The sequence below is a fragment of the Saccostrea cucullata genome, unplaced genomic scaffold, assembly GCF_032062105.1.
Source record: "Saccostrea cucullata isolate Sc308-1 unplaced genomic scaffold, CSIRO_AGI_Scuc_v1 ctg2340, whole genome shotgun sequence".
NCBI classification, from domain to species: domain Eukaryota; kingdom Metazoa; phylum Mollusca; class Bivalvia; order Ostreida; family Ostreidae; genus Saccostrea; species Saccostrea cuccullata.
This window is the reverse complement of record NW_026937356.1, coordinates 68840-79576: the sequence shown is the minus strand read 5'-3', so window position 1 is coordinate 79576 and position 10737 is coordinate 68840. Positions and strand designations below refer to the sequence as shown.

Below are 10737 nucleotides of genomic sequence, written 5' to 3'. Positions count from 1 at the left end.
TACAGTATATGGTGACTTCTGGTCAACCTAATGATGTATAATATAAGGTGACACACTGGTCCTCTTACTGATGTACAATATTAGGTTCCTCTGGTCCTCCTACTAATGTACAAATAAGGTGTCCTCTGGTCCCCCTACTGATGTACATTAAGGTGTCCTCTTGTTCCCCTACTGATGAACAGTTTAAGGTGACCTCTGGTCCCCCTACTTATGTACTATATAAGGTGACCTTTGCTCTCCCTACTGATGTCCCCCTACTGATGTACAATATAAGGTGACCTCTGGTCCTCCTACTGATGTACAATATTACTTGTTCTCTGGTCACCTTACAGTTGTCCCCTACTGATGTGTACTATAACGTTACATGGAATAAAATCATAGGGAGACCACAGGTCACCTAACGTAATCCATAAATGTTAAACGCTTATATATCATATATCGCATAAAATTGCAGTTAATGTTGCTCAGCACCCACCCTCCACCCCCTCTATCTTTTCTTATACCCATCAGATGGTTATTCCTTTTAAAAAGTTGTTTGTTTTACACTTTAAAGGCTTCACAGTATTACGATTTATTCTATTTTCACTTTACGTATGCAACGCACTACATTTTGTAGCGGAGTAAACAGGCCCGATAGTCGTGAACTGAGCAGGGGACCTCAGGTCCTAGTTCAGCGTACGTTTTATCCTTCTGCTATGATACCCCTTCTAAGTAGTGAACACAAAACAGGCAAATAAGGCCAGCGACCCTTAGTTTAAAATTCTATTCACTCTGCGGGGGAAAAGTTGTTTAGAAATGGGGTTTTTTAAAGGTCAGCATCAGAGCAGTTCTTTTCCGATGTGATAACGATTTTCGAGAGCTAAAAATTACAAAGAAATAGAAAAATTGAAAAAATCGTGCTATCGCACGTAAACAAAGTAAACGATCTACAAACGTTTTTCCATATGATCGTTATTTAGAACCACCATAACCAAAGGAAATGCAGATCTATAGATATTTAATGAGAGGAATTCTAGATCTATCACACCCTTCTGCTATAAGTGTAGTAATGAAAAAACTAGACTATAACAATTAATTTTAATTTTGTGTAATTCACCAGAACTTGAAAAAAATTTATGTGAAATACACATGTCTATATTTTCATAAAATTGCGGATTTTTGTATTATTACAGTTTTTCGTAACAATACTGGTTTTCGTAATATAATGGTTTTCTGTTATATTACGGATTTTCGTAGTATTCAGACTCTTTAATAGAATGATTCTTAGCAGTATAAAAATACAAAATTTATCTTCGTCGATGGCTAAGCAGTTGTTTAATATGAAGATGTTATATAGTTATTTTATCAAATTGGTCATAAAAGTACCATTTTCAAGGGCTAAGATGGTCCTGATTAAAAACCCTTCATATAACATCCTTGCAAAACTCAATCTTGCAAAATTAGGAGTTTCGAAAAATTGATTTCAAAAATCTATCCGGCCGTCTAAAATTTACAAGGAGTGCATGTAGAATCTCACCTGATATGAGTAAAAGTCAAATCTTTTTGTCACTTGATCAAGAAATCCAAATTTTCAATGAAGTCATAAACTTACTCTTTCTCTCACTACTATGTTTTTCGTTTAGTATAACTTAAATGAAAAATAGTACTACAATGAATCCTAAAAGAGAAAATATGCTTTGTTTGTTTTTGTTCTTGACAAAATCTGCTAGGGAGATGATATTGAGTCTATGTACTGATAGGGCCGGGGATGTATAGTAGGCATTTGTCAAAATGTAAATTGGAGGTTTTTGATAACAAATTGCTTAATCTAAAACACATTTCTTTTCAAACTTGCTTTCACTGGGCAAGATAACAAATATCATATTTTTTACCATCTGCCTTCCCTCACTAAAACAATAAATCCACTCATGGATTGAATTAAATGAAGTATTTTGTTTTAATAAACTGTAAACAAATAGCCTGTATACGCTAACGCAAAGGATTTTCTCAGATATACCATAAATTTAACGTCCTCCGTTAAACACGTAGGACTGAGAAAACCATTTTTGTCACAATTGATCTACATAGTGACGTCATTTTGACATTGTGACGTCACAAACAAGGAGCAAAACTTTAATCAGCATATGCTATTTATAAAACTTTGTATGGGTATGTGTGTACCGATTTTTTTCTAATCTGAATAGCCGTGTTTCTAGTTATGCCGGAACACCGTTTTTATTCCACTTTTATTCACGCCGATCACGTGATTTCACAAAAATGTTCCAATCGCAACTTCTCGGCCCTTTCCGACAAGCGGAAAAACGATCTTGAATGTATATGGAAGACGCCATGACAGCCCTCCTTTTTCACGATCTTTGAAATAAATGCATGGAGACCTTTTATCTTTAGAATAAGGAGTTTAACTTTATTCAATGTTATGATATTACCTAAAATATACTATAGAAGGGACTTCTAACTTCGTCTATCCGATATTTGAATAAACAGGAAATGTATAAATTTTTAACATTCGGTAATGTTAATACATTCGAGGTTGTTTTTCCGACCTCTGACGGAAAGACCCAAGATAATGCGATTGAAAAACGTTCCTCAAAGTTACTTCCGGTTGTCATTGTTTACGTTGGTAACATAACGTTTGAAGCGAAAAATGACGCTGGCTGGTACTCCTGCGCGGCTTCTGGCTGAACATCTGACGACTGAATACAGGGGAGATATGGGTACATGTCGTCAGTACAGTTTTTTGTCTTCACATCCATAAAAAGGCACCAACAAAAAGAAAAAATCTCTTGACCTTAGAAGAAGGGGATCCGACTTCGAGCCTAAAAGAATGAGACGGGTCTGTTCCTTACACTTTGTGGACGGCAAACCAACTCCCGACAACCCACACCCAGAACTCTTTGAATACAATAACATCAAAGAAAGTAAAAAGGTTAAAAATATTATTAATTGACCTCATTACACTTTTATATACCACAGATGCAAATTATGAAGAAAAATAAAACTTACACAGGCTCTGCTATTAATACGTACACAACCATTGCTATTTATACACTGCCACAATAAAGATAAATTTCGTTTGTAGATTCGCCCTTATACCTCAATTCTCAAAAGAGAACAGGCATTACTTTAACATGATGCTGGTATCTGTGGAGACACTAAGGATGATTTTACACCAGTAATACATGTAGTAAGTTGTTTTGACTTTCAATGTTCCTTATTTTAACCTTGCTTACACTTTACAGGCTACAATGAAGTCATGGGCACAAAAGGTCTGGGCTACATGAACGAGAATGGTGAGAGATTTGCAGACCTATGCTCACTAAACCAGCTGGTAATAGGAGGAAGCATCTTCCCTCATAAAAGAATTCACAAGGCCACATGGAGATCCCCTGACCATGTAACAGAGAACCAGATTGATCATATCTGCATTAACAAAAAATTTAGAAGAGCATGGAAAGATGTCAGAGTGATGAGAGGAGCAGACATTTCATCAGACCACCATCTGCTGATGACGGCATTAAGGCTACGTCTCAAGAAGTTCAACAACATAACAAACAGGAGGACAAGTTACAACGTGAGTGCCCTCAAAACAAAGGAAGGAAAGACAGCATTCCAACTCAGCTTGTCAAATAGATTCCAGCTACTACAAGACCAGCCTGAAAACAACGATACCAACATTGAGACCCAATGGCAGCACATCAAGGAAATGTGGCAAGGCACATGCGAGGAAGTCCTAGGCAGAAGAAAAACTCAGCACAAGGAGTGGATCTCTGGTGATACCATGAGGAAAGTGGAGGAGAGGAAGGAAAAGAAGGCAATGCTGAATACAAGCAGGACAAGATCCGCAAAGACAAAAGCTCAAGAGGACTACACAGCCACAGACAAAGAAGTTAAGAAAAGCATCAGGAAAGATAAAAGAGATTACATCGACAATCTGGTCAAACAATCTGAAGAAGCGGCGGGACAAGGAAATTTGAAAGAACTAACTGTATATGATAACAAATAACAAAAGCTTGCCAACAAGTTCCAGCAAACAGACAAGCCAGTGAAGGACAAAAACGGGAAAACTCTTACAACAACAGAAGAACAATTAAAGAGATGGGTAGAACACTTCAGAGAACTATTAAATAGATCATCACCAGAAACACCTCCGGACATTCAACCAGCCAATACAGACCTCCCTATTAACTGTGATAATCCAACAAAGACAGAGATCAGGAGAGCAATTCATAAACTTAAAAATGGAAAAGCAGCAGGGCCTGATGAGATACCAGCAGAAGCGATCAAAGCTGATACAGAGACAGCCATTAACATCCTATACAACCTTTTCAACACGATCTGGGAAGAAGAGAACATCACAGAAGAATTGAAAGAAGGCATCCTTATTAAGCTGTCAAAGAAGGGAGACTTGAGAGATTGCAGTAATTACAGGGGGGGGGGTCATGCTCCTATCAGTGCCTGGCAAGGTCCTCAACAGAATACTTCTCGAGAGAATGAAAGAGGCAGAGGACCCAAAGCTCCGTGACCAACAGGCTGGTTTTAGAGCCAACAGATCATGTACTGGCCAGATAGCCAGTCTACGCATCATTATAGAACAATCACTGGAGTGGAAGTCCCCCCTATATATCAACTTCATCGACTACGAAAAAGCATTTGACAGCGTAGACCGAGAGACATTGTGGAAGATACTGAGGCACTATGGAGTACCAGAGAAGCTAGTCTCCCTGATTAGAAACACCTACCAAGGCATGATAGGCAGAGTTACCCATGCTGGCCAGATGTCTGAGAGTTTCGAGGTCAAGACAGGAGTCCGACAAGGTTGCTTGCTGTCACCATTTCTTTTTCTCTTGGTCATTGATTGGATCATGAGGACAACCACAGCAGGCAGGAACAATGGCATACAGTGGACACTCCTAACGCAACTTGACGACCTTGATTTTGCAGATGACCTGGCTCTCCTTTAACACAACCAAAACCAGATGCAGGATAAAACAACCAAGCTTGCAACAACATCGGCAGGAACGGGCCTCAAATTTAACTTGAGGAAGACAGAATTCAATTTGATGAAAATAAACACCACTGTCCAAACACCAGTCACAGTTGGTGGTGAGGCCATCAAAGAAGTTGAATCCTTCATCTACCTGGGGAGTGTGGTGGACAGACACGGTGGCACAGACTGCGACATCAAGTCAAGAATTGGCAAGGCTAGGACTGCATTCACCATTTCAAAGAACATCTAGGCCTCAAAGAGCATACGTACTACCACCAAACTGCGGATCCTCAACTCCAATGTAAAGTCTGTCCTACTGTATGGTGCAGAGACGTGGAGGATGACTTAAGCTACCCTACAGAAGATCCAGACATTTTACAACACCTGTCTCAGGCGCATCTTCAACATCCGGTGGCCTGATAGGATCTCAAATGAAGAACTATGGATGAGAGCAGGACAGGAACCAATGGAGGTACAAATAAGAACGAGGATGTGGCGCTGGATTGGACACACATTAAAGAAGTCACCATCCAGCATCACACGCAAGGCCCTGACACAGGGCAAAAGAAAACGAGGACGACCTAGAAACACCTGGAGGCTTGACTCGGAGTCGGAGCTAAGGACACAGAATATGACCTGGCACGATGCAGCCAGAGCAGCCCAAAATCGTGTTCGTTGGAGGACGGTCGTTGATGGCCTATGTTCCTCACGGAACGACAGGCCTAAGTAAGTTACACTTTATCATATCAAATCTATAATTATAAAAATAATATTTATTCAGTACTGTCATGTATTGTAGACCCTACATGTGTACTGGTGTAATGTTTATTTTAATTGTTGCTTCTTTTCTTGTCTCAGGTTGATGCTGAATACATAAATCCCCAGGAATTAAATGGCTGTTGGCCTGTTGCAAGTGAATGTGTGATTTCTGACATGGAGACGTCTATCTCCCATCCATGGCCAGGTGCATAAAAATGTTATTTTATGTCTTATATTGATATTAATGAATTCACAACCTCAGTTAATTTCAAAATTACGAATGGTTATTATGAAACAGATTTTTTTTTTGTATTTACATTCTTAAAGTATTCTTAATTTTGGTGTTTGTTTTATATAGAAAATATTGCAAGAGATCATGACTTTGGAGAGCATACTCGTATCACACACAGTAACACAGCTGCATCAACTCAGACAGATTTCCGCATGACTGATATAGACAATTTGCAGCAAAAAGCAAAACAGCTTGATGATCCAGATACACTACTGAGAGATTTGTTTATTGCAAAGGTGACAAAGAACGATTATAGTGTACAGCAATACACGGGTATACCGGCCATCAAACATGATTCTTGATGACGTACATTTGGTAAATATCATGTCATGAGTGATGACTTTTACAGAAATACATGTATACAAATTGAAATATGTCTCTTCTGTAATTATTCAGTCAACTGTTAAAAAATATTTGCAAATGTGTTTATTGTTGTTGAAGCCAACTAGGAGTGCATCAAAATAATGCCATGGACTATAAATCTCATTTAACAGATATTCTGAACAAATCATCACCAGAATTAAAGTATTGGGGTGGACAAAACAGCTCAACACCAAAAGCCTATTAAACCGAACCTTACACTTGGAAGACTGGACCAAAGAGAAATCTCTCTTGCTATCAAGAATTCCTCCTGACTCTCATCCGACTGCGTATGGCCCTGACAACTTTTGTACTGGCATATTTGTTTGCTGTTTCTTCTTCAAGAGTTTCCCAGATCTTCACAACGTGGATAAACTACATGGCAATCATTTTTCCCCTCTTATTAAATGGCCATCTCAGGAAGTAATCAAGAAATTTAGACCCAGATCATCTAAACTCCCAATTTCCAAATGTGACCAGCATCATCGATTGCACCGAGTTTTTTTATCATGAGACCTCGGAACCCTACAGCACAATCTCAAACATTTAGTACATACATGTACAAACAGCACAATACCTTTAAAGTTCTTGTTTCTATATCTCCATCAGGTGCAATAACTTTTGTTTCAAACTTATAGGGTGGTAATGTTTCTGACAGGCACATTACAAAAGAATGTGGATTTTCTTGATATTGTGCGTCCAGGAGATGAAATAATGGCCAACCGGGGATTTGTCATCAGAGACTTTCTTCTTAAGAAGAGAACAAAGCTGATCCTTCCTCCATTTACTTAAGGAAATGTGCATGGGGTAAGGGCAAGCATTTGTCTGTCTGCTTCAGACATTATCAAGACTAAGAATATTGCTCACTTTAGGATTCATGTAGAGAGAGCTATTGGTAGATTGAAAACTTTTCAAATTTTGTTAAACACCATGCCACTGAATCTAAATCCTGTAGCCAATCAAATTCTTACTGTATGTGCATTTATGTGCAATCTTCAAAAACCACTTGTAAAGAAGTAATTATTATGGGGGAGAAAATGTTTCAGATTTGTTCAATGTTTATTTTAAAAAATCTCAAATAATTGTATAGAAACAACTAGACATACAATGTATATTATATAAATGAGACGTACTGCATTAAAAAATTATTGACTGAAAGTTAAGTATTCTTTATCTTCTTTTTAAATGACATATAATTTTTAATACCCGGTATACATGTATACTGCATGTATTATAAGTGCTACTAAGTTTCAAACATGAACAGTCCTGAAGTGAAAGTAGCAGTAAAAAGTTTATTTAATATTAAATTAAAGCTACTTTTTATGAACATGCATAATGATTTAATACTCAACACTATAATAAAATTTATTGCCAATGCCCTTATATGTCTGAATTTCTGTGTGTATTCCAAAACAAGCACGCTATATGTCTGGATATTGTCATTGCAGTTGTGCCTTTCACAAAAACTGGACAATGAGAAAATGAAAGCAACACAATGCTTACATGCTCCATTATCTCTGTACTAGTAAAAAAAGAAGAAATTAGAAAATTTGTATATAATGTTTAAAAATTATTATGGTCTTCAAAATTTATCATCCTCAAAACTCCCTTAAAGTTACATGTATTCGAAAATCAAGTTTTTCAATCAATAGCTTTAAAATGAAAACTTTAGGAATACGTACGCAACACAGGTGCATCCACCTGACACAATTTCTCCAGACTGCGTCCTTATCAGAATCCATGATTCATATGGCTGAGCAGTTTGTCTGGTCTCCGGGACACATTAGCACTTAATATACATTTTGCCAGGGATCAAATCAGATGATGCCTGTATATCATCAATATGTCCTGCCATATGAAGACGATAACCATTATCCTGCTTGTAATTTGATAAACGTGCAGAATTCCACCCACACTTCTGTGTAAGGTAAACCAAGACATCAAAAGATTCTACGTCTGGTATCTGTGACAAATCTTTGTTCCTGTATAAAAAAAAATCATTAAAAAACTATTTCAATGCCCAATTCTAGTTTAAATACTTTCATTTAATTATTATAATTATCATACCTGGCTGCAATATTAAAATTCATTTATTTTTCTTTATGCTGCCTATATGCTTCTCTAACTTTAAGTTGTGCTTATGAAATTATTAGTATGTGCTTGTTTTGTAATGATTTAACTGAACTGTGGATATTGATAAGGGTAGCTTAATATTGATTATATATATACCACTCTTCAATCTTGTTCATTGGTTCCAAAGTCACTCTTTCTGCTCCAACAGTCACAGTCCTTCGATTTCTCTCAAAATCGACATACTCGCTTTCGGTATTATGCAAGGTTATAATCTGATATTAATATAAACAAACATTTTATCTATTTTTTTTTAAACATATTTATGATAAATATATATTGTTTTCAGTTTTGATTTTGTCATATCTGAAAGATACCTCCAACCGAAGTTCGTTAGCTAATTCACACAGGCGAACAAGTTCAAGTTTCCTCCGCAAACTACATTGTATGCCTCTTTCTTGAAGATATCTCTTTAAATCTGTGACTTGTCAGCAAAAGAAATCAACGTCCTCGTCCATTTGTCAACGTAGTTTATGATTATTGTACAGAAAAATGACTGAAAAGCTATCAATTTAATTTGTTTCGATGGTAAACAATGTAAACCGGAAGTACCCTTGTGGAACATTTTTGATGCGGCGTGACTAAAAGTGGAATAAAAACGGTGTTCCGGCATAACTCGAAATAGTATTAACATTTAGCGAGTTAGTGTCACTTCATTGATATTGATATAATAATAGTATTTGCCGACTCTTCATAGTGTAGGGAAACGTCTTCTATTTACATAAAAGTTATGTATTTTTGCATCTTCTTCAGTTTAGAAGACGGTTGCAGCTTTAAATATTTTAATTCTTTTTGAAAAGTGTCAATGTTCGAAAACAACACATCAGGAAAATATAAATTGTACGTCAAAAGAAGATGTTTCTCATAGTAAATCTAATCTCTCCGGGTTTATAAACAACAAAGTTCATAATTAACAGTTTATTGCCTGTCGCTCTAGTATTAATTATAATTCATTACACAATATTTGCAACCTTATAACTTCAATATACAAAATCAATGTGTCAATTAAAATTTTAATTTGTCCATTCATTGTGATTTAATTCAAACATCTTTAATACCGGTGTTATCTTTGATATTAAACTTGATCATTAAACAAGACAAATTCATATGAATGACATTATTAAAATGAGATAAATTTAATAATGAAAGCAATAATGACATCAGCCGCTGTCTATATTAAGTTAAATTCATTTAAATGTCCTTTTAAATATATTTTTAAAATCTTTTTTTCTTTCCAGGAGCTGCTCAAAGCCGACAATACATAATAAGGCAATTCATCTTTAATAAACTTATGATAATTAACTGTCTATTATTTTTTCCCTCTGGACCAGATGACCCTCTACATGTACGCATCTACAATAACCTAATTTTTCTGTCTCTATAAAGATACTTTACAGACCTGAAATCTGAAAAAATATTATCAATTTCCCGTTCTTTAACATGTAAAATGACAAACATAAACTTTTTTGTGATTTTTTTCTCTCCCCAAATTGAGCCTTCAGTTGTCTATTAAATCCAAACTTCATATGCCATTCAGGCCATTTTGCTTGGCGAATAAGATCGCATTTTAGATCAAAAGGCATTATCTTTATCTAAGCGAAGCGGGTTTATTTATTAATTCATTTGTTTATGGTCTTTCATAGATGTGCCAAACTATATGGTTCAATACAGCACAATGGATTTAAATACATTCTATATATTTAAGAACAGCCAACTGAGCTATTTAATTACAAAGACAGTAACCCGAATATTTAAACCCGGTGAAGGTTACTTTGGACACATTGAACCTGAGGGGAAGAAGAGCTCGTCGTATATGGAACAATTAAAAAATTAATCCATCGTTTTGAGGTAAAAGGATGACTTTGTAAGGTAATTCAAATAAGGTATATTATTCATGTATTATTCATGTATTATATGATAACTAAATCTCTAAATCTGCAAAAAAAAACTATTTTCGGTTTAAGTTCTGGTAAGTTGACCTTCCTTAATCTTACACCATTAAAGGGATGGAAATGTTTTTATTCATATTTTATGTACATGTATATCAGGCCTCATATACATGTATCATGGCAATTTTATATTTGGTTAAGACACTGGTGTTTGTGGACAAAACACAGCCACATCCACATCCCACCCCACCCTCGCACCTCTGTACAGGATTTCCCATTGCAAAACGTGCACACTACCGTATTTTCATATGGGAGGCAGA

The 10737-nt window shown here is 36.2% G+C and overlaps 1 long non-coding RNA gene across 2 annotated transcripts; it reads right to left on the bottom strand.

The window, feature by feature from the left end:
* Positions 1-7847: 7847 nt before the first annotated feature.
* Positions 7848-9144, bottom strand: LOC134248009 (uncharacterized). 2 transcript variants are annotated; one of them, XR_009987960.1, is made up of 4 exons: positions 8846-9144; positions 8628-8743; positions 8081-8380; positions 7848-7915 (listed from the first exon to the last, which is right to left on the bottom strand). It is a non-coding gene; the product is annotated as an uncharacterized LOC134248009 (long non-coding RNA). The 2 variants fall into 2 exon arrangements; XR_009987959.1 differs by having other exon boundaries at positions 8628-9144.
* Positions 9145-10737: the final 1593 nt, after the last annotated feature.